This window comes from Portunus trituberculatus, chromosome 17 (assembly GCF_017591435.1).
Source record: "Portunus trituberculatus isolate SZX2019 chromosome 17, ASM1759143v1, whole genome shotgun sequence".
NCBI lineage: Eukaryota > Metazoa > Arthropoda > Malacostraca > Decapoda > Portunidae > Portunus > Portunus trituberculatus.
In genome coordinates, this window is record NC_059271.1 from 18,144,507 (window position 1) to 18,169,584 (window position 25,078).

The 25,078-nt window shown below is 41.6% G+C and overlaps 1 protein-coding gene across 5 annotated transcripts in view; it reads left to right on the plus strand.

Moving 5' to 3' along the window:
- The window catches only part of LOC123504979 (fibrous sheath CABYR-binding protein-like), a 73,185-nt gene that overhangs the window by 33,981 nt on the left and 14,126 nt on the right, over positions 1-25,078 (plus strand). For 2 of the 5 annotated variants that reach the window (XM_045255964.1, XM_045255968.1), the window contains exon 1: positions 15,666-15,902. The exons of 1 other annotated variant lie outside the window; for it this stretch is intronic. The gene's annotated coding sequence lies outside the window, so the exon portion shown is untranslated. Of the gene's footprint in view, positions 1-10,145; positions 10,251-15,665; positions 15,903-25,078 lie in introns of those variants that run through there. 2 more of the 5 variants (XM_045255966.1, XM_045255965.1) reach the window with 2 other exon arrangements.

Sequence of the window (25,078 nt, forward strand, 5' to 3'; positions counted from 1 at the left end):
TCCTCTTCTTCTTCTTCATCCTTGCATGTGAAAGAGAAAGAGAAAAAGAGAGAAAGAAAAATAAGGAAAAACTCTTAGAAACAACTGAATAAGTACCCTGATTTATATGCATGTCTGTTTGTCCGCCTATCCGTTTTGCTGTGTGTGTGTGTGTGTGTGTGTGTGTGTGTGTGTGTGTGTGTGTCTAGATTAAGTTTGTAACGATTTATATAATGTCATAGTAGATTACCTCAAGGTGGTAAATGGCTTTGTCCACCGTCTGACAATTGATGAATATCTGCAATAGGTCTGTGAAGGAGCCGCCGCTCAAAGGAACTGTGCACATCTTTCTACGTATATGTTTACCATCAACATTTGTGTACAAGGAAGAAAAAAAATAATGTTGAACACCATCTCTCTCTCTCTCTCTCTCTCTCTCTCTCTCTCTCTCTCTCTCTCTCTCTCTCTCTCTCTCTCTCTCTCTCTCTCTCTCTCTCTCTCTCTCTCTCTCTCTCTCTCTCTCTCTCTCTCTCTCTCTCTCTCTCTCTCTCTCTCTCTCTCTCTCTCTCTCTCTGGACATTATTGCATTTTTGCATATTCATATTCTTTCCATGCCTTATCATACATCCTCTCCCCACATACTCCTGTCGTCCCTCTTGCCCTTTCATCCTTATCATTCTAGACACACACACACACACACACACACACACACACACACACACACACACACACACACACACACACACACACACACACACACACACACACACACACACACACACACACACACACACACACACACACACACACACACACACACACACATTCATTGCAATCTCGCCAACAGTCATGAATGTTATTGGATCTGATCAGTGGAAGAAACAATGTATACATCCTTAAAATAGAGAGAAAGGGGAAAGACAAGCCGAAGGTGTGATTTGCAACTCGTGACGCTTGTCCAAATCTATCGTTCCTGTTCTGAAAGTTTTCGCTCCCTCAGTATAGGACTATTTGTAAAAGTAAGAGTGCTTTATTTTTTTTCCACATACTCGTTAACCCCCCTCTAGAACTTAAGAAAACACACCCTTAGAAACCAGTGTAACTTCAAGTAGAGTCTTTTGAGAGTAGCGGAAGACTGTGTTGCGTCAGGGAGGTGCTTCTGAATATGGTTTTGATTAACAGGTGAGGTTCAGAAGGTGAAGGATGGATAGACAGATGCTTACGTTATTCCTGCTATTCTGTATGTACCTATGTCTGTCTCTTTGTGTCTTTAACATCAGCGAAACTTTAGCTGTTTATCTCTCCTTGCATTATTTCACCTCTTGTCAAATCTCAGTAACTTCCAGCAACTCCTCCTTCTCCTCCTCCTCGTCCTCATCCTCCTCTTCTTCTTCTTCTTCTTCTTCTTCTTCTTCTTCTTCTTCTTCTTCTTCTTCTTCTTCTTCTTCTTCTTCTTCTTCTTCTTCTTCTTCTTCTTGCCATCAGTGAACAGGAAAATGTCACAGGATGTGTGGCTGAGTATTGTTAGTGAGCCACAAATAGCCCCTCTTGTCTCCATTATTCAACGTATTAATGCTGCTGAGACTCCCTGACTTCTACTTTCTCTATTCTTTCTCTTTTGCTCGTCTTTTCCCTCCCGTCACTTCTTCTCTACTTCAACCCTTCTTTCTTTCTTTATTCGTCTGTACCTTATTTTCCTTTCTTCCTTTTCCCTGTGAGTTTCCATTTTCCTCCTGTTTTTTTTTTTTCGTGTTCAGTTTCTTTTTCTAATCTATGTCTCTTTTTTGTTAGCTCTCAGTATCTTTCCTTTCCTTATTGTTTCTTTTAGGATATATTATTTTCTTATCTCTTTGATCATCTGTTTTCTCTCCTTCCTCACGTATTTTCTCCTCCTCTACTCTTTCTTTCTTCTCATCTTTCATCACCCTTTCTTCTTGGTTCTCTGTCTTGCATTCATGTTTTCTCTTTTCTCCAGTTCTCTACCATCTGTCTTTTTTTTTTTTTTTTTGCTCCAATGTCTTTTGCTTATTTCTCTCTCTTCATTTTCTTATTTTTTATTCCTGTCCTTACTCTACACTTTTCCTTTTTTTTCTCTCTTTCTCTCTCGTACTCTCTATTTTCCTCTCTTCCTCATCTTAATTTTTCTCCTTCTTTATGTTTCAGTATCCTTGTTTATTTATGTCCATAGTTTATGCCTTTTTTCCTTCTCTCTTAACTTTTATTTTTTTCATTCCCCAATTAATTCTTTCGATCATCTCTTGCCTCATCCTTCATGTCTTATTCCCTCGTCTCTTCAGCTCTCTACTTTTCTCTCCATTCCCTCTTCCAGTCAATTCTACTCCTTTCTTTCTCTCTTGCTGTCTTTCATCCCATCATCATTCTTCTTCTTGTGTATCCATGTCTTCTTCCCTCACAGCGAATCTTGCAAACTATTACCATCCGAACTTTACAGGGCATTTCAGTGTGTGTTTATTTGATGGCGTTCCAGGGAGCTTGTTATGTTGCTGGCCGGGACGGTTGCTCTGGGCTTTTGCTATTAATAGAACACCTGAATATTTGAGTCTTATAATAGAGAGGATAACTTCTGCATGGCCGTATCCAGATTTTTTTTTATTTATATATTCTTTTTGGTAACCAAATTAAGGATTGCACCCTTTATGTCTGTTTATGGAAGTCTTCAATCTCATCTCCTGTAATTGGTTAGTGGGTGAGTAAGTGAGTCAGTCAATTAGTTTGTTAAGAAGTGAGTGGATGAGTTATTTGTTTGACTAATTAGTTAGATAAAGAGATAGACAGACAAATAGAGTGACAGATAGATAGATAGATAGGTAGATAGTTAGATAGGTGGATAGATAAGTAGACAGATAGATGTATGGGTGGATAAACAGTTAACTAGTTTGTCTGTTAGTTAGTTCGTTAGCAAGATAAAAATGAAGCAACGGCAGATAATAGAGTAAGGTAACAGACGAGAGCAAAATAAGGAGAAAAAACAAGAGAGTCACTGCCATACAAGTGAGACAGTGAGAAGCTTAAATCAGATGCAAGATATGTATCACTTCCTTTGATATTTAGGCTATTGAATTTTGCCTTGACAGAGGTTATCCTGCATCACTCATCCCTTCAAGGCCCCTCTTCTTTCAGCTCCCATCTCTCCCCAGCGACTTGTCTGACGTCTCTCTCTCTCTCTCTCTCTCTCTCTCTCTCTCTCTCTCTCTCTCTCTCTCTCTCTCTGTTTCAGCCGATTTTCAAGTGCTTATTGCTGCTAGGATTTTGTTCCTGAGTAGTTTTAATGAACATGAGGTGAATTGATGTCCTCTTTTGCCGACATTGGTGGTGTATGTGTTTGATGGTTAAAGAAAGATGTAGAAAACTCTGAGGGTGTTTGTTTTTTTCAAGGAGAGAGTTAGTTAAAAAAAAAAAAGAGGAAATATATGTGAACAGTACATATAAAAACGGAAAAGAAGTATATTCCACACACACACACACACACACACACACACACACACACACACACACACACACACACACACATATGAATCACCATGACTTTTCTAAGCATTCCGTAAAAAAAAAAATTGAGAAAAAACGTAATCACTATCAATCCTGTTATTACACACATCACCACCCACCACCTCTACCATCACCATTAATGTTTTCACCACCACCACCACCACCACCATCAATGCCACCACCACCACCACCGCCGCCGCCGCCGCCACAGCCATTGACAGTAAATTATTCCACCCATGTCTCCAGCTTCTCGGAAGATAGTTTTCAGATTTCACCGCAAGCTGAGGTGCATTTTTTTTTTCCTTTTCTTTTTTTTCTCATTTTTTTTTGGGGGGGTATTCGGCATTGTGTGTGTGTGTGTGTGTGTGTGTGTGTGTGTGTGTGTGTGTGTGTTGGTGGGTGTGTTTATTTATTTTCTTGGTGATGGTGATGATGGTAGTAATTAGTTGTAGTAGTAGTAGTAGTAGTAGTAGTAGGGCATTGTATTTATGCCTGCTTTATATATACAACCCGGTGATCGGTACAATGGTGGCAGGAATAAACACAACACACAACACAGCGGGCCTTCGCACAAATATGATCGAATTCTTCTAAGATTATCAAATTTAACGCAGGGAAGCTTTACTGTACACACATTGACTTGATACTTGCGTTATTTTCGTTACATTACATATTTTATCACTCATTTATCATCTGTTTTTATCTTCTTTTTCTCTCGTATCCTCGAAACATCAATTATTTGATCAATTTTTGTAATTTTTTTTATCTGGTTTCTGATCTGACAAATAGAAATGAGAGATGAGGTTCTTCAGTGACAAGGTACGAGCAGAGCCTCCTGAATCCTTGGTTATGGACAGACGGTCTGATTCACTATGTTAGCTGCCGGTGTTAATATTCAGGTGACAAAGGTAAGGCATCCCGTGTAGTCACCTGTTGGGCCTGCCGAGAGACGGCGCAGCGGAAAATGTGGTGCGAGGTACAAGGTATACGAGACATTTTTCGCTCATTTCTAGATAACTCTTTTACTAATCTTTTAAAGAACATGCAGTTTAAGTGGGGCTTTTCTTAATCTTTTTCTTTTTTGCCCTTGGTTAGTTTCCTTCTTGCATAAAAAAAGAAATGTTAAAGCTGCTCCTATTTTGGCTGTAGAGATTGGAAGGGACAAGTTTTTATTTTGACTGTCCTCCCAATAGCTCGGTAAAGGTGATGCTGACGTAAGGAGAGGTATGGGGTGATCATGTGTATGCCATTGATGATGGTGGTGGTGATGCTGGTGGTGGTGATGGTGGTGATGGGGGAAAGAAAAGATACGTAACAGAAGGGGGTGAAGCGAGGCCGAGGCAGCAGCGGTGGCTTCATCACTTAACCACCACCTGGACTGTGTGTCTGTGTGGCTGTTATTGATCTGGTCACTACGTCCCTCCCTTGATTCTACGAAAATCGCCACGACATCCTTCTCGTCACGCCGCTGCCGCTTGCACCTCCATGTCTGGCTCGGACCAAAATGGAGGCAGACCCGTGAAGGACGGTGGCGGCGTGCGTGGAACAAGCGAGGCAGTGGAACGAGAGTCAACTAGCCTCGCTCCTGTCATTAGAACACACTGATCACAAAAGCAAACTAAAATAAAGATGAAAGAAGCTGAAACAAAGGAAAAGAGTAAACGTAATATTGCTATAGTCGTGCTCTTGTGTGCATTTTCCCTCCTCCCCCTCCTCCTCTTCTTCTTCCACCGAACCTGCCTCATCCATCCACAGTTCCTTGCCTCCATAAGCACGTTAAATAGTTGTGTAAAAACTTACCAAGGAGACATATAAGAGAAAAAGAATATTCATAATTTTGCATTGTGATCCGCCCAACGCACATTCTCCTCTTCCTCCTCCTCCTCCTCCTCCTCCTCTCGCAGAATCTCTCAATCGCATACTTAAGTGAAGTATCGCCGTAAAGATCTGTTGCTATCACTTCCCCCAAGGATCTTGAAGGACTCAGACAGACAGCAAAGGTAGGAATGGAACTATAAGGCCCTCTAGTGACAAGATAGTAATAATAGAGCTGTATAATGTTTTTTTTTCTTTTAGTATTTAACCGTCGCTGGTTCTTTATTCCGAATTGTGTTGGTTTTGGAGATAAGTTACAGTATATGAAAATTGCTTTAGCGGTTTAGTCAAAGTTATTAAATTAGGATTCCCTCTAAGTTATGTTACGTGTGGATTTGATTTTCTCTACACCAGATTAATTTACGATTTAGAAATGGACGCAGTGAGTAGAAACAGGTAGAAAAAAGTTCAATCGAGCGGCAGATCTTACTACATAGTGGGAATCAGGTCATATGAAGATTAAGTTACGATATAGGACTTTAAGTTCGGTTGAATTAAATTTTAAAATATTGTTATAGTAAAAGTAAATGCTGCCATCCCTCACCCCTCAATCATCATCCTCATTCTCTCTCCCCTGCCTCGCCCTTGCCGCTCATTCTCACCCTCGCCTTCCCCTCAACTAACATTCTCTCCCCCTCTACCCTCCTCTTCCCTGTTAGCCCCTCCCCTTCTCTCTCCGCCTCCTTCCCCTCCCCTTCATCACGCTTCTTACGTCATCCTTCCACGTAACAGCGCCTGAAACACAGTGCACTTCCTGATTATTCTTTCATGTTAGTAGAAAGAGTGCTTTGTCGCTTTACCATGACTATCGTCACCATCACCACCACCACCACCACCATCATCACCACCACAGCAACAAAAATCGTATTGGTGGTGGAGGTAGTAGTAGTAGTAGTAGTAGTAGTAGTAGTTGTTGTTGTTGTTGTTGTTGTTGTTGTTGTTGTTGTTGTTGTTGTTGTTATTGCTGCTGCTGCTGTTATTGGTGTTGTTTTGTCTTTAATGTATAAACATCTTTCTTACGTGACGGTAATAATAGTTGTGGCAGTAGTAGTGAAAGAAGTAGTAGTAGTAGTAGTAGTAGTAGTAGTAGTAGTAGTAGTAGTAGTAGTTGTTGTTGTTGTTGTTGTTGTTGTTGTTTTTACTGCTGTTATTGGTGTTGTTTTGCCTTTAACGTATAAACATTTTTCATACGTGATGGTAATAATAGTTGTGGCAGTAGTAGTGAAAGAAGTAGTAGTAGAAGTAGTAGAAGAAATAGTTGTTGTTGTATTAGTAGTAATACCTTCTTTAGCCTAGAGACACCTTTTATACATAATGCTGATAGTAGCAGTAGTACTTGTAGTAGTAGTAGTAGTAGTAGTAGTAGCAAGAACACTACCAACAGCAGTAGTAAGGCAAGCTAGTAAGAATATTAAATTACCCTAGTAATCACAGCCTACTCACCTCCAAGCCCTTACCAAATTAGGCCCGTGACCGCCGCTGTTCCGGGAGGGCATAGGTACTCCTCCTTCGCTGAAACACTCGTGATCACGCCTTCATTACCCACACTGACCGCATTCCTGCCTCGAGTGTTGGTCTATTTGTGGGGTATAACACTGCTGCGGTCGATATCCACCTTCCTTGGCGACTCTGCGTGTTCGAAACCTCCCAAAGTTATAACACCGTATTATGAGACACCCGCACCTCACCTCCACTATCAAAAGTCTCCATATAGTTAAAGTTACACGGATTTCCACACCTGTTTATTTTTTTCTGGTTCTAGTGGCAGATTAACTATTTTTTTCCAATATAAACAGAAGTACTCCCAAGAACATAGCTAATCATCTCTGTGGTCTTTGAAAATTGTTGTGGTGAGATAGTTAATTACTATTGAACATGTGCCCCGGTTGTCTAGCCAGCCGCCCCCTCGCCCAACCCCGTCCCGCGTGTCTTGTGTTGCGCGAGTCACCTTCCCTCCCCGGTGGCCAGTCAGTCAGTCATTCAGTCAGTCAGTCAGTCAGTCGCCAAGGACAAGCTACTTTGAATGATGTTTTAAGCAGCAGGGGGGGTGGGGTATTTATCTTTTTTTTTGTTTTTGTTTATCTTTTCTTTTTTTTTTTCTTTTTAGTTTTGACCTCACACACACACACACACACACACACACACACACACACACACACACACACACACACACACACACACACTCTCTCTCTCTCTCTCTCTCTCTCTCTCTCTCTCTCTCTCTCTCTCTCTCTCTCTCTCTCTCTCTCTCTCTCTCTCTCTCTCTCTCTGTTAATGAATTCTTTCCCCTTATATTTTCCATCTCAGCTAGTGCGAGAGAGAGAGAGAGAGAGAGAGAGAGAGAGAGAGAGAGAGAGAGAGAGAGAGAGAGAGAGAGAGAGTATAAATAGACAGACAAACAGACCGAAGAAGAGTCAAGGCGAGAAATGGGAGAAACGAAAGAAAAAAAAAAAGAAACAGAAAGAAGTTGAATTTAAGCCTTACCTGACACAACAAACACTTAAACAAACACACAAACACACAGAGGACCATAGACAGAGAGGCAGTACCTAGTTTCAGTGAAGGACCACCTGAGACAAGAAAGGCACAAGATACAACTAGGTAGGTCAGCGTGTCTCTACCGACGTAATGGCCGGCGCTGCGTGACGGGGTCTGTACACGCCAACACAGCACTGCACGCCCAGGCAGTTGAGTCAAGGTCACGCCCGTCACCTGATACAGTCCTGGCCAGGGTTGGGTTAGCGTGACTCACGAAACATTTGGGGGAAACCTGAAGGAAGGAGAAGTAGGAGGTGCTGAAGGAGGAGGAGGAGGAGGAGGAGGAGGAGGAGGAGGAGGAGGAGGAGGAGGAGGAGGAGGAGGAGGAGAACAGAGCAAGGAGGTGTAGAAGCTGATAACTTCCGCCACATTTTACTGCTCCTAAGAAAGACAACTCTTCGTCACACACACACACACACACACACCTGCACATGACAGTCTCAGCTAAGCACCTCTTCTCACGACACACGCTGATGAACAGCAAGAGACGTCGCATTTATTTGGACCTGGAATGCTTGTCTCAGTAGCGTGGAGGAGTCAGGGACCTTGTGGGCTGGAAGGTTGTGGATGGGAGGGAAGGAGGAAGGGGGGGAGGAACGTAACTAAGACAGGAAGGGAGGGAAGGAAGGAGACGGGGATCGTTGTCAGCCATTCGTCGCTACAACAAAAGGCAACACTCTGTAAACGATCAAAGAAAGAGAGAGAGAGAGAGAGAGAGAGAGAGAGAGAGAGAGAGAGAGAGAGAGAGAGTGGTAGATAGATAGAGAGAATTCCACCTTATAAAAAATTTTATGATAATCATCTCTGCGACAGAAAGAGACAAACGTTCCATGTCATATTCATGGACTGAAGCTTTCACACACACTGCAGTTGTATGCTTGCAAACACACACACACACACACACACACACACACACACACACACACACACACACACACACACACACACACACACACACACACACACACACACCCGGTAGCTCAGTGGTTAGAGCGCTGGCTTCACAAGCCAGAGGACCGGGGTTCGATTCCCCGGCCGGGTGGAGATATTTGGGTGTGTCTCCTTTCACGTGTAGCCCCTGTTCACCTAGCAGTGAGTAGGTACGGGATGTAAATCGAGGAGTTGTGACCTTGTTGTCCCGGTGTGTGGTGTGTGCCTGGTCTCAGGCCTATCCCAAGATCGGAAATAATGAGCTCTGAGCTCGTTCCGTAGGGTAACGTCTGGCTGTCTCGTCAGAGACTGCAGCAGATCAAACAGTGAACACACACACACACACACACACACACACACATCTTAGCATGTCGCACCTTTGTATTCTCCTAAATCACTTGGTGCGTTTCTTCACACCTGTCTTTGCTTTGCTTGCTTTCAAATATTACTGTGGGACGCGCACTGCATGAATAGTGTAGTGAAAAAGACATTTACTTATTCACCCGTTGTTTTTGTTTCTCTCTCTCTCATTCATTGTGTGGCGTCATTAACTAGCGTGACTTGTATAATGCACTGAATATTATACATGCCACTGTATTTATCTTCAGAGACATAGTATCCTGTAAGTCTTGTCCATGTCTTGTTGGTGTAGGTAGATTTTTTCCTTTATTCTAAGGCTCCCTAAGCTTGATAAATTGTGATTGAAGTTAGAAGTAGAAGGAGAGATGTAGTAATTCAAAGTCTCTTTAATGTCTACAGCTTTATTTCCTGCTTATTGATGCTGTATTATCTAGCTTCCTTCCTCCCTTTGACTGCTGTAGATCCTCAAGCTTAATACATTGTGAAGAAAGTCAAGAGTGAAGGAATTATTAAAGAATATTTTTATGTTCAGTGCATTGTTGTACTTATGTCTTAGATAGATTGTTTTCACTCTTTGACTGCTCTGGATCCTCACGCTTGATGGAATGTGATGAAAATGAAGAGTAAAAGGAGAAATTTAATTTTTGAGAACCTTTTAATGTCTAGTTCTATTTTCATTTCAGCCAAGGAATGTAGGCTCACTCAAACAGTAGGCGTCTTATTGCCAGTGCCAGGCCGAGTATTAAGGTTAGGGGCACCTCAAGGAGCAATAATATCTGATAAATACAAAGAGTCACCGAGCAATAAGTTGGGGCACGCTAGCTGGGGTGGCGAGATACTTTTACGCCACCACACCTCCTCACACCATCCTCAATATAATGATTATCCCTTTCCTAATTACAGAATGCGGTAATTAGAGCGAGGGTTCGTGGAATTCACCAGGAGGGGAGAAAGGAGAAAGAGGTGTGAGGCAACACGAACACTCGCCTATCCTCGACTCGTCTATCCTCACCTCACCTCGCCTCGCTTTGCAACACCTAAACGGTGCCGCTAGAAAGGTAGACTAATGCTTTAAAGGTTAATTAACACCTTGCAGTGACAATGGCTGACCTTCGCGCCTCGTCTCGAAATGTGAAGTGACAAGTGACGATCTTAAGACCTCACTATTTTTCGTTCTCATAATCAAGCGGACAGAAGAAAGTGGAAATCTTTCCTAATTACGCTGTAAAGAATGGCCCACTTTTTCCACAGATTTAGCGAGAGAAAGACAGAGAGCGAGGGTAAAGTGACCACGAGTCGGGTAACTGAAGGGAATGGGAGTGACTTGCCTGATACAAACAGCAAAAATCTTCGCAAATTACTCTAATGTTATAATAGTGACATGCATTTCTCGTGGATTTGAAGTAAGACAGACAGAAATAGAGGGAATAACAGTTACTGTAGAGTGAGTGAGTGTAGTATAGCTGAAAAGTGAATGAGACAAACTGTAGAGAGAGAGAGAAAGAGGGGAAGGAAATGGCTCATGTTATGCACACTCACGTCACTCCCCGACAGAAATAACATACAATAATGAAAGATTAATGATGAATAAATACTGTGTCACCAGAAATGAAGATTTATATGCCAATCTTGTCCGCCTGTCTGATGATGTGGCGGCCAGCAGTTCAAAACCCACACGTCAGGACTATGTGGAGCCGCTCTCCAAGTTCTAGTCTCCATGTTACACGTGGGATGAACTGTTATATAGAATCAGTAAAGAGAGTGACTAATATGGTACGTATCTGCATGCATATTATCCCATACTAAAGAAGTTCATAATATTTAAATTTATCTTAATGATGTTTTAAGGCTCTTATCCTCCTGTTTTCGATTATCCATTTGGCTGTTTCCTTTAGGGCCACATTCTTACCTTTCTTTTTGTTGCCATAGGACAAACACCTTATACAGACAAAGAAAAATGGTTAGAAAGTGTGGAGTAAGACTGGAGGTAATACGGGTGTTTGAATGGCAGAAGGGACGCGAGACCCTTAGAACCAGTGGTAGGATCAGTTTAGTTTTAAGCTACATGAGATCATATCATTATACAGACTTGGTCAGTGAGACACATAAAAATCAATATAGACGTATTTTGTTTGAAGAGAGCTAAAATCGAATGTGTCACGGATTGGTTGGCTCGTGAAATGGAATTGCAATGGATACTTATAGGTTAGAAAGTGAGGAACCACATCTTGTGAACCTATAAAGTGAAATGCGAATATTAACAACAGTAAAGGAAATAGTGACAACAGTAAAATAGTACCAACAGTGAAGAAAATACTAATGGTTGGGGAAAACTTTTTATTTTGCAATGAGTAAATAAATAAATAAATGTATAGGTCGTTTGGTTAGCATGGAGACAAATATCAAAATCCAAACTTTCTGTCAGTCGTGCATAACACACACACACACACACACACACACACACACACACACACACACACACACACACACACACACACACACACACACACACACACACACACACACACACACAGAAACATGTACCTTATATTCACGTTCACACATAAAAATCAAACATTAATATCAAAAGCAGATCATGTGTTCGTGGAAGAGAAATCCCATCCTTCTCAAAATTAGATATGATACTATAATTAGAGAGAGAGAGAGAGAGAGAGAGAGAGAGAGAGAGAGAGAGAGAGTGGGCGGTTGTCCTTAAGGAGGATGGACTTAAATCAGACTCATTACATTCTAATTCATAAATTTCGTCCGACATTGGGTGAATGTAGAGCCAAGACAAATCGAGGTCACTTAATTCTGGAGTAACGCCTAATTTGTGGAGGCAGACAGACGTGATTAAGGTTAATAGCTCATTACTTGCTAATGACCAACCAATTAGTGCGTCACCGTTTCCTGATAAAATACTCTAGTATATCAAAGCAAAACGATATTCACAATCACTTAATGATCGGCAAATCGTGAATTACCTTAACTTCGGTGACAAAATAGGTCCTACGTAAGTACGTAACCTTTTTATCATTTCTGAGAAGTATAAGACGAAGATTGTAAAGATCATTTTATGCACTTGTTTCTAGAAGATAAATTTGTGTAACACCCTTTTAGTAACAAAAACTAACAGAAATTAAAGAAACTATTTAGAGAATATTTAGTATTCCATCTGAAATCCTCTTATGCCATGATATCAATAAAGTATATTGTAGAACCCTGCTCCAGAGTCTTTAAATTGCTGGAAACTCACAGGAATTAAAAAATAGTTCCATAGAAAAAATAGTGCCATGTTACTTTTGATATCATTATATGTGCCTAATGTCAATAGAGTGTATTGTAAAGCGCTGTTTCGGAGACCCTTTATAAAAAGAAAAGAAGCTAGAGAAGAATATGAATGATCCTAAGTGAGGTTAGTAATCACTTGATTCCTGTAACGTGTGTTGCGAAATTCTGATTTAGAGCTTCTCTTGGAAACAAAACTAAACAAAACAAAAACAAAATTAACAGAGAAGCTCGTGATATAGAGAGCAACTTTTGAAACCTGAAATAGAGCATTGCCAAGTTAAAGGAAGCAAAACAGTAGAAGTAACGAAGGAACAAATGCTAAGGTAAGAATGACCGATCAATAAGGAATGGCGGTGCGAAGGATGAATGAGTAAACAGAACGAAGGACACAACCTAGCAAGCTCACTTAGATAATCCAGAATAACATGGACAAATTCGAGCTGGAGAACTTGATATAGGGGAAAGAATTTTTTATTTATTTTAACGGAAGATAGAATAGATAACGGGATCAAGTGAGTGAAATCTGAGATGGTACCTAATTCCTTTTCTACTTATTAACTTATTTGTGAGTTTTCTATTCATCCATTTGTCATTTGTTTATTACGAAGAGTGAAGAGATGAAGCAGTGATAAGGGGAAATAGTTACATGAAAGAAATATCACCGGGATAAGAATAAAGAGCAATGATAAAGAGAGAGAGAGAGAGAGAGAGAGAGAGAGAGAGAGAGAGAGAGAGAGAGAGAGAGAGAGAGAGAGAGAGAGCAAACTTTATTTACTTAACATTTATTTACAACACAGTGAACATTTATGAAACCAGTATAACAAAGTGACACCATGACCGAGAAGGAACAAAGAAATGATAGTACATTTTTATTACCGAGAAACAGAGACGCACCCTACATGCAATCAACACATATAAAGACAAAAGCCTTACTTCTAACCACAAAAAGATGTACACTTACCCTTCCTGAAACAGAATAAGACCGCAGAAAACTGTACGCTGCAAGAAAAGCAATAAAAACAAAACAGAATGCATTATAACCTGAAAGTTAACTTATCAAATACAACGAAAAAGAAACTAAAAACGCGTATATTTGGAAACGAATCTTTAAAATCTGAATAAGAAAGCGGAAGACTGGAGTCAAGAAAATATAAGATAAACAACAATCAAATACCATACCGTACGATGACTTAACCAATCTAATACAATAACAAAAAAGATATGAAGAAGAAACGCCTGGATACATATTAGCAACGTACTAAAAGCGAACCCAGCACGGATACCAAGAACAAGAGGAACCACAGACGCTGCTCGTGACTGACAGGGTTCACGGAAACGTTTATGTCCTTAATTGGAATGAGCGTTCGGGGATAACTGGGGTCCCTGAGTGCTTAATTACAGGTGTGCACCACGATAGCCGCCCTTCTTCCTGATTTATGAACCTGAAGGAGAGCACCTCACTGGGGGGAACTGGGTAACTGTATGCGGGAATGAGGGTTACTGGTGGAGGCTGTAGGGTAAGGGAAAATGTTGGATGTTGTATGTTGTTTAGTACTGTTTTTTCTTTATATATATATATATATATATATATATATATATATATATATATATATATATATATATATATATATATATATATATATATATATATATATATATATATATATATATATATATATATATATATATATATATATATATATATATATATATATATATATATATATATATACCATGTGGGCTTTTCACGGGAATTTATGGGCTAAAGGGGATACTTATAATGTTAAAGGTGAAGGCGTTGTACGGAGTGTGGTGTTCTATTTCAAAAGGGAGAATTTCTGGAGGGAATATAGAGTACTGTGGAAGAGTGTATGTGTGTTAAGAATTACTACTGGATGCTGTAAAGAAGTATGTTGGAGGATATATGGTATACTGAAGGACGCGTTGTATGGATGTGATAGAGTACTGTGGAAGCGTTTTATAATGAGAAGAGTGTTTCGGTTGTGTTGACTCGCTTTGGCTGTGGAAGGAAGCGCATGTGATCGTAGAATTATGTTGCAAGTAATGGGTTTGACGGTGCTGTGAATGTATGTGGTTGGGAAGTGCTATGGAAGGCAGTGGTGAGCTGAAGGAATTGCATTCACATCTCTTACGAAAGCGTGAGTGCTGTTACATTTCCTTCACATACAGAGTTGGTTTTATATTTCATGTGCAAAAGCAAATATAAAGTGTTGTGGATAGAAAATTGGAAGCAGGAGAGAAAATGTGTCTTTTTTCACCATAACTATGTAAGAGAACAACTATTAGTATTTACTGGTCTAACATCTTCTTATGACGATTTCATTAGACACAGTCCAGTATTTCTTTCATCTGCATACAGTGGGTTTTAATCCTTGCATTCTTCTCTCTCTCTCTCTCTCTCTCTCTCTCTCTCTCTCTCTCTCTCTCTCTCTCTCTCTCTCTCTCTCTCTCTCTCTCTCTCTCTCTCTCTCTCTCATTAGACACAGTCCAGTATTTCTTTCATCTGCATACAGTGGGTTTTAATCCTTGCTCTCTCTCTCTCTCTCTCTCTCTCTCTCTCTCTCTCTCTCTCTCTCTCTCTCTCTCTCTCTCTCTCTCTCTCTCTCTCTCTCTCTCTTTCTCGTGTCATTTTCACACATGGGCCAGGCAGGAACCACGGGGCAACCATACTACTGAGTGACTGGCGGTGAAGTGAGCAAACCGTGAAAACACCTTTAACTAATGACACGACTTCTTCACTTGAATGGAAGGTAAATAAGAAAAAACTGAATCGTTGGTAGAAAAGGAAACTGAATAATAGGAGTAATATGGGTGGAGGGAGAATGTATATGGGGTAGAAGGATTTTGTTATACGAGTTTATTATTACTACTACTACTACTACTACTACTACTACTACTACTACTACTACTACTACTACTACTACTACTACTGCTGCTGCTGCTGCTGCTGCTGCTGCTGCTGCTGCTGCTACTATTACTACTAAGCTACATATTTCTCATAAACACCATTCCTAGCTTCTCCCTTCTATCTTTCCCCTCCCCCCACCCCATCCCTTTCATGGAATTAGAAGTAGCGGTGACCAGTGTACTCCAGTGTGAACCGATTCGGACGAAGCGAATTCCACAGCTGAAGGCGGCGCCCGGGCCAGGGGTTCGGCAGTGTCCAGGAGGAGGGCCCGCACGAGGGTGGTGTGCACGCGCCGCTGCCTTGCCAGTCAACAGTGCCGGTCTGACACGTCGTCTCAACAACAGGCACACACGCACACTCCCACACCGCCAGCCTAGACACGTCCCGCCCACGTCCTTCCGTCGAGTACTTTCTGGCTGACGAGTATGGGGAGTTTGCAAGAAAGATTTATTGTGTTTAGTGTGTGAGAGAGGAGTTGTTTTGGTGGTAGGTACGTTTTGTTCTTTCTTTCTTTATCTATTTTTTTTCCTTTTGTTCGCGGACTTATACGCAATGTAGAGACACAGGTGGACTTTTTGACGCATGCTTAGCTTTGTACCCCAGTCATTGATAGAAGGAAGGAAGGAAGGAAGGAAAGGAAGAAAGTGCAGATTCTCTTCTTCCTTTTTTGAATAAGGTTAAACAAATATGGTAACTTTAAAAAATAAAACTATCATACGCACCTGCGGTCATACACACACACACACACACACACACACACACACACACACACACACACACACACACACACACACACACACACTCGAGAAATTACGTGGATTTTTCTTCATAATATGTCTTCCCAATGATCACATGGTTCTATTTATTTCTTTTTCTTTCTTTTCGATAAATGAATCACGCCAGAAAGTTGTTGAGAGGATTACAGTGCAAGTTACAATGTATTGACGCTTAGCGCCGCCAGCCTCATCACTGGTCGGTCAAGGAGATGGAGCCTTGAAAGAGGATTTGTCTCACTGACCTCGCTGGAGATAACGCCTCGAGCATCAAGAACTGGTGACGGGACAAAACTGTGTCACGGGAGTAAGGGAACAAACCTGCGCCTCGCTTCCACTGCTGCAAGAGATGTGTTGTTGGCTTGATGCTTCACTGTGGGACATTCCTCTCGACTAATGAAAGTGTGTGCTTTGTGGTGATGTGCGGTGCATGGTGATGTACGCTGTGTGGTGGTGTGCAATAAGTGGTGGTGTGCAGTAGGTGATGGTGCGTGAGGGCGTAAGGGCGTGAACTCGTATCAGCTACGTGGGTCTGAGCACTGGCAGGCAATTGGAGGCAGTGAGCGGGGATAGGTATGTCACGCAACATTCGCGGAGGCTTCAGAACCTCGCCGCTGGCTTATAAGGCATTGAAATTTAAACATTCCAGAAACCTATTGTCGGTATTTTGTAATAATATATATATATATATATATATATATATATATATATATATATATATATATATATATATATATATATATATATATATATATATATATATATATATATATATATATATATATATATATATATATATATATATATATATATATATATATATATATATATATATATATATATATATATATATATATATATATATATATATATATATCTTTAATTCTTATAAGGCATTGAAATTTAAACATTCCAGAAACCTATTGTCGGTATTTTGTAATAAGCGGTAGTCAGAGTACCAGTCCACTTGAACCACCTGCCCGCGCTGCACGTGGTCTGCAACGCTTACGTGGAGCCAGAAAGGCCGGTACAGTTTAATAAAGTATCACGTTGATGAGTCTGGAAAGGTCACGTTCTCTCTTTCCATGGAGAAAACAATTTTGCATTCTTTTCTATTACCGACATATATTTTAATTTTTATGATGTAGCAATAGGTCGTCCGTGGAAGAAAAATCAGGGGATGGACAACGAGACACAAGGCAGCAGCGTCAACAACACCACTTTTATTATTACAGTTTTAACAGAATCCCTCATGTGAGAGAAGCATTTTGTTTGCTATCCTGGCATAACTTGCAGACAGTCACATCGATAGACAAGGATTCAACAGTCAGCGGCCGCTGGAGGGCGGCGTCGAGGAGACGCTGTGAGACAAAGCTGCGAGGCAAATTTGTGAGTAAGATCGATAAAGAAAGCAGTAAGGAAGGCGCAGCAATGCACACACACACACACACACACACACACACACACACACACACACACACACACACACACACACACACACACACACACACACACACACACACACACACACACACACACACACACACACACACACACACACACACACACGTGAATTTAACACTGTACTCTGCTATATTAATGATCTTCATCCAATCCATTAACGTTGAATAATATTCAGGAGAAAGAAAGATTTGCAACGCATCAAATGTACCTGAAGGAAGTGATGCATGAGCCACTCATATGGCAAGTTATAGAAGGCGAAATTATACATGCTGAGCTGCGTGGATGGCGGCGCGAGGCTGAGTGGTGATGGGTTTCGTCCCACGGCAGCCTAAAATCCCCGTCTCGTGCCCGCCAGCCACTTACATGCATCACCGACCTCAACACTAGTCTATCTGTCACCGCACATCGACAAGACATGATTTGGGATGAGCCATCTTGTCCAGAGAGAGAGAGAGAGAGAGAATGAGAATCCACAAGTGACAGTTCATTTCAGCTCTCCCTCTTGTTGTGTCGCATTATAATGGCTGCCTCACGAAAAGAAAAAAAATATTCAGTCGTGTTTATCCCAAGACAAATGTTTTCGTCGGTTATGAACTCCTAAAGTGTGAAGGACGCGTAAGTTCGTTGCTCTTGTCGGTCTCAGCTGGATGCGTGACGTCACAGTTACATTTCCAAGAAAACACCGCGGCAGGTCTGTCTGCGGTAACATTCCTCGCCGAGATTAAGACCCCAAGCTGAGACCAAAGGAGAGTAGCGGCCACTTCAACACAGATTCCGATGTCTCGAGAGTCATCGACTTCTGGCCATTGCTCCTGGCTCCCTCTCAAACAGCACTTCCTTGGCGCCATAGCCAGTGGTTCTCTTACACCAGCTGCGTATGAATGCTCTCCACCGCGTGTTTCTTTGAGTACTATCGTTATTTTTTGTGTTGGCTAATTCAGAAGTAGTAGGTGCTGATACACCTCACGAATGGGACTGTTAATGGGTGAAGTAATGGCTTTGTTTTAGATAAGCCCACGGTGTTTTTGTTCCTTCTTATAGCGTGTCCGTGTTGGTCAGTACCCCTTGCTGCCTTCCCCTCTCTCTCTCTCTCTCTCTCTCTCTCTCTCTCTCTCTCTCTCTCTCTCTCGTGGCACCTTCGGGAGTTGTTGTCATAAAGCAATAAATAGCCTTTCTTGGTTTCGTTTCTGAAATTGACTTTATTTGGAGACTGGAACCTAAAACCCGGGCCGTGACATGAGGAAGTTCCATCGGACAGTAACTTACACAACATTACCGGAAAAAAAAAAAAAAAATTAGACCTTCATGGAGAAAATTTAATGTTTTTTTTTTTTCTCTTTTGCTATTCTGGTCCAAGGAAAGTCCCGGAGCATGACCTCGCATCATGCAGATATAACGTGCGGCTCTTCTGGCTATCTGGAATTCAATCTCGCTCTCGTATATCATTCTCGTAGAAAGAAAATAGAGGAAATTATGCCTGCAACCGAGAAAAGATTATTACCTACTCAACTCTTAATGACCTCGGTATGCAGACAGTAAATCTCCCCCCCCCTCCCCACTGGCTCGCATCCCACCTCGCCCTTCACCTCTCCTTCCCCACCTTTCTAAGAGCACTTGTCCCCTCTCCTCCCCTTCCTCCGCTGGTCTCACTTCGCTGTAGCTCCGCTGGGGACAATCACACACGCGAACCTGTATTCAAGGACACGATGGACTTAATTCAAGGAAAAAATGCGGGAATTCTGTAAGGGTTTAATTTTATATGTATCTGGATGAAAACATAATAAAATAACTCTACTAAGGTCCCTAAAGAAAGAAAGCCACACTTGATCGCCTACATATCTAGTCTCTCTCTCTCTCTCTCTCTCTCTCTCTCTCTCTCTCTCTCTCTCTCTCTCTCTCTCTCTCTCTCTCTCTCTCTCTCTCTCTCTCTCTCTCTCTCTCTCTCTCTCTTCACACACACACACACACACACACACACACACACACACACACACACACACACACACACACACACACACAGTGGTTAGAGCGCTGGCTGCACAAGCCAGAGGACCGGGGTTCGATTCCCCGACCGGGTGGAGATATTTGGGTGTGTCTCCTTTCACGTGTAGCCCCTGTTCACCTAGCAGTGAGTAGGTACGGGATGTAAATCGAGGAGTTGTGACCTTGTTGTCCCGGTGTGTGGTGTGTGCCTGGTCTCAGGCCTATCCGAACATCGGAAATAATGAGCTCTAAGCTCGTTCCGTAGGGTAACTTCTGGCTGTCTCGTCAGAGACTGCAGCAGATCAAACAGTGAAACACACACACACACACACACACACACACACACACACACACACACACACACACACACACACACACACACACACACACACACACACACACACACACACACACACACCAAACCTTCCTTCACAATTCACTGGTATCAATATTTCTTGTACTGCTGTCCATGTTTATAGTTTCCCATATACATTACCTGTCAGTTATCATCATTGTCTGAGTTAGGATCTTTTTTTTTTTAATCAAAGGTCAAAGGCATCAATATATACGTTATTTTTAGATACCGTTCGAACTTTTACCCTAAACATTTAATGAAACTATTACAGACAAGCAGGTGTGCAGTTTTAGCAAGCGAAGTGCAAAAGGTCTTCTCTGAGATACACAACGAAAGAATGTATAAGAAAAGACAATAATTGAATATCAGAGGTGAGAACAAGAAACTTTTCCAAAAAAAAGGAAAAACAAGCTTCACCTTGGAAATTAACGTGTCTCATCTGCCGAGAGAGAGAGAGAGAGAGAGAGAGAGAGAGAGAGAGAGAGAGAGAGAGTTTAGTTGACATAATACAGACGCCACATCTGCCTTTCGCCTCACTTATCCGCAGGGAACGTTTATCTCCATCAGGACGCTTAGTTAATGGCACGTGGGTAATCACTGGGCCAGGGAAAGTTAGGCGTGGCAACCGTAGAGATGGGCCTCGCCAGCCTCCTCACTCTTGACAAACTGCGCTTCGTGTTATGGGAAATATATGCATTGAGGAAAATTTATGAGTTATAATTAGGATAAGTGACCCTTCTTCCCCTGCTCTTTCCCCTCTCATTTTTTTTTTTTTTCCTTCCTCTCCCTCCATCTTCTGTTCAACTTTTTCCCTTCCTTGCCTGCAGTCCTGAGCTTTGGCTTACTTTCATTGCTTTCTCATTGCTTCCTTCTCCTTCGTTTTCACCATCCTGTTTCTTACTATTTATTAGATAGTAATACATCATAATCGTCCTTCTTATGTCCAAGATTTCTACTGTTCATCTTTAACGTTCGTATCACTCGTGTCTTCTTCACCTCAAATCCTTTCTGCATCTTTTTTTTCTTTCGTTTAACGTTTTTTTTTCTCTCTCTCTCTCTCTCTCTCTCTCTCTCTCTCTCTCTCTCTCTCTCTCTCTCTCTCTCTCTCCCTTTCTCTATCTTTTACTTTACATGCTACAGTTTACTACAGTTAACATGCTCTTGTGTGTCTCTCCATGGTGTTTCTTTCTCCTACCAGATCGTCTTCTTCACTTACTTGCTTTTACAGTATCTTTTCCCTTACCTATTTTCCTTTTCATCAGTGGTCACGCAACCCCGCCTTGTCATATTGCTTTTCCTCTCACATATTCCACCAACCAGTGCGTCCTCTTCACTTTAATTCCTAGCCTGTATCTTTTCTGTTGCTTATCCCTCCTTCTCCTACCGTACCTTTTATCAAGCATTCTGTTAAGTAATATCATATAAAACAATCTTGTCATATAATTTTTTCTTCTTGTCTTAATTTTAATTCCATTCAAATTCTTAACTCCTTTATCTTTGTCCCCAACATTAATACACATGTACCTTGTCCCAGTGCTGCAGCTCCCCCCGCCCCCATGACCGCCACCTGACCCATCGTTGGTGATGACAGAGAGTGGCTGTGTATCTCTGGCAGGGTCAAGGCGGTGCGTGATAATTTGCCTAAGTGTATCGACGTCTTGGGAGGGCGAGGGAGCGGCTGTCACGACTCCAGGGGTCACGGGTCACGAGTCACATCCTCTCCCCTCGCCACACACACACACACACACACACACACACACACACACACACACACACACACACACACACACACACACACACACACACACTTCTTGACTTTTGTTATCTCTCTCTCTCTCTCTCTCTCTCTCTCTCTCTCTCTCTCTCTCTCTCTCTCTCTCTCTCTCTCTCTCTCTCTCTCTCTCTCTCTCTCTCTCTCTCTTTCTTTCTCTGCATGCCCGCTGGAGTGTCTTTATGTCTGTCTGTTTGTCTGTCTGTCATTTTCAGATATCTTGGAAAGTTACGCTTCTCTCAAAAATTAAAATATAATTAAGTTCGTTTCTATTAAAAGTGTAAAAAGAAATCAAAAGATTGCTTCGCTCATTTTTTTTGTGCGCGCGCGCTCGCGTGTGTGTGTGTGTGTGTGTGTGTGTGTGTGTGTGTGTGTGTGTGTGTGTGTGTGTGTGTGTGTGTGTGTGTGTGTGTGTGTGTGTGTGTGTGTGTGTGTGTGTGTGTGTGTGTGTGTGTGTGTGTGTATGTGTGTGTGTGTGTGTGTGTTTCCCATTGAGTCATCTATGTCCTTGATTTTTCCTTCTCCCAATGTGTGTGTTTGTGTGTGTTTGTGTATGTGTGTGTGTGTGTGTGTGTGTGTGTGTGTGTGTGTGTGTGTGTGTGTGTGTGTGTGTGTGTGTGTGTGTGAATAGAATAGAATGTGTGTGTGTATGTGTGTACGTATTAGAGAGAGAGAGAGAGAGAGAGAGAGAGAGAGAGAAGGTAAACAATAATGAAGAAAGAGTTATGACGTAGTAACTAAATATGAGAAAAAGAGGTCACGGAAACAAGAACTTATGGTGATTGATTGCTGCAATGCTAATGGTTGCTGTTGTTGTTGGTGGTGGTGGTGGTGGTGGTGGTGATGGTGGTGGTGGTTGTTGTTGGTGGTGGTGGTAATGTTGTCTTTGTTTATATATTGCGTTGTTTCTCTACTGTTTACCATTCAAGTTTGAGTTATCGTGTCTTTCTTTTTCTTTGCTACTTGATAAACACGCAAATGCAAATATGCACGCGAGGACACACACACACACACACACACACACACACACACACACACACACACACACACACACACACACACACACACACACACACACATAGGTTTAGAACGACAATTTCATCATGACATGTTGAGGTTTATGATATTTCATTATATTTCTCCTCCTCCTCCTCCTCCTCCTCCTCCTCCTCCTCCTCCTCCTCCTCCTCCTCCTCCTCCATCACAATCAAATGTTACTACTACCACACGCTAACATTATGAGCTGCAACAGAAGCAGATCACTGGAATTAAGTTCACTAGGCAATAATACTAATGTAAGGTGATCTCAGGTTCACTTCCTATATTAAGAACGATAAAAGACAGAAAGAAAGGTCAAAAATTTCACTCCCTCGCTCTTTCAGCACATCATTACTATATATAGCATCTCATTGTAATCTCATTTTTTTTTTTTTTTAAGCTTTTTCAGGATTTTTTTTTTATTCATAATCGCTATTTTTTCCGTCATCTCCTTTCCTATAAATTCCTTAACTTACTTATTTTCTTCTCATCTCTGCCATCTCCACCCACTACTTAGTAATTCAATGTCTCATACATTAATCTCAACTTCAAATATTCTTAGATTCATACTTACTCATATTTTTTTCTCTTTTTCTCAATCTCTTACTCTCCTCCGTGCTCTTATCTCCTGCCCACTAATACTTCATCCCCTCATACTCCAAACAACTTCAAGTATTCTCTCGTCCCACTTACTCCTTATACTTCTCTCTTTACTCATGCATATTTGTCCTACTTCTATCACATCCTGTTAAGTAATACGTTAACTTTTTTGTTTTCAGTACTGTGTTGGCTTACATTTCGCTCTTCATCCACTCTCTTCCTCCTACTCCTCTTCTCTCTTGGCCACTAATACCCTCCTTACTTGCTCGAGCCGCACGTTCTCCAGCCCCTTCCTCTTCTTCTACCTTTATCGGTCACCACTTTTTTCTCCTCTACTTCCGAGAGAACAGAGGCACAGTAACAGTGTTGAAGAAAAGAACAAAAAACGAGAAATTAAACATAGCTCTTATCTTATACAGTTTTCATCTCAAAAAGTATCTTATTTCACCACTCAGATTAAAGAAAAAAAAATTATGTGTGTGTGTGTGTGTGTGTGTGTGTGTGTGTGTCATATTTCCTTTCCCTATCCCCCTATAACTTTACGTGACTCTGAATTCCTCACCACCACTCCCAGTACCGCGAGCAAACTTAATAACCCCTAATTTCAAGCGATTACCTCTCCTGCGCCCACCTCTCTACCCCACTCTAGCGCTTCGATTTCGCATTCATACTAAATTGCGTATTATTCTGTTTGCTCATAACTGAAGGAGAAAAGGGAAGAAGGAACAGAGGGAGAAGGGGTACAATACGTAAGGAGCTGAGGAAGGGAGAAGGTTGATAGGAAGATCGACTAAATGGAAACCGAGATTGAGTTCAGGTAGGAATTGCTTAATAGAGTCTTGGGTTCTTGCATGGCTGTTTGGGAAATTCTGTGTAGAGAGGGAGGATAATATAATAAAAGGGATGGAGGAAGAAAGGATGAAAAAGAGGAGGAAGAGGAGGAGAAGGAAGAACAAAAGGAGGAGGAGGAAAATGAATAGAAGAACGACAACAAGGAGGAAATGGAAGACAACAATGAGAACGAGGAGGCGGAGAAGGAGGAAGAGGATGTAAAGGTGAAGGTAGAGGAGGAGGAGTAGGAGAAAGAAGAGAAGTAGAAGGCGGAGGAGGAGGAGGAGGAGGAGGAGGAGGAGGAGGAGGAGGAGGAGGAGGAGGAGGAGGAGGAGGAGGAGAAGAAGAAGAAGAAGAAGAAGAAGAAGAAGAAGAAGAAGAAGAAGAAGAAGAAGAAGAAGAAGAAGAAGAAGAAGAAGAAGAAGAAGAAGGCGTGTATGTGAAGCGAGGCAAGGTGACAAAGACTAATGGAGGCGTTTTGTGTCGTCCACCGTGGAAGACAAATGAGTTTACATACACAGATAGACCAAAAGACTCAAGCACACACGCAGGCGCTGCTTTTTACGTGGCTGGACTATCTATGACACGCTGAATGAAGGCAGGTGAATCCATGTAGTGTGACTGATGTGTACTGTGATTTGGGAGAAATTTACGAGAGACAGACTAAACTAAACAGGCAATACCAAGATCAGAAGAGAACTATTAACGGTATATTAGACAAATTTGACCTTACCATGAACAGGTATAGAAGGCAAAGAGAAAATAATGAGAGATAGAAAATTTTATGAAACTTATATGCTTACAAGAAAGAGAGAAATTTAATGAAGAATCCAAAAGGTGAGGCGGGAATT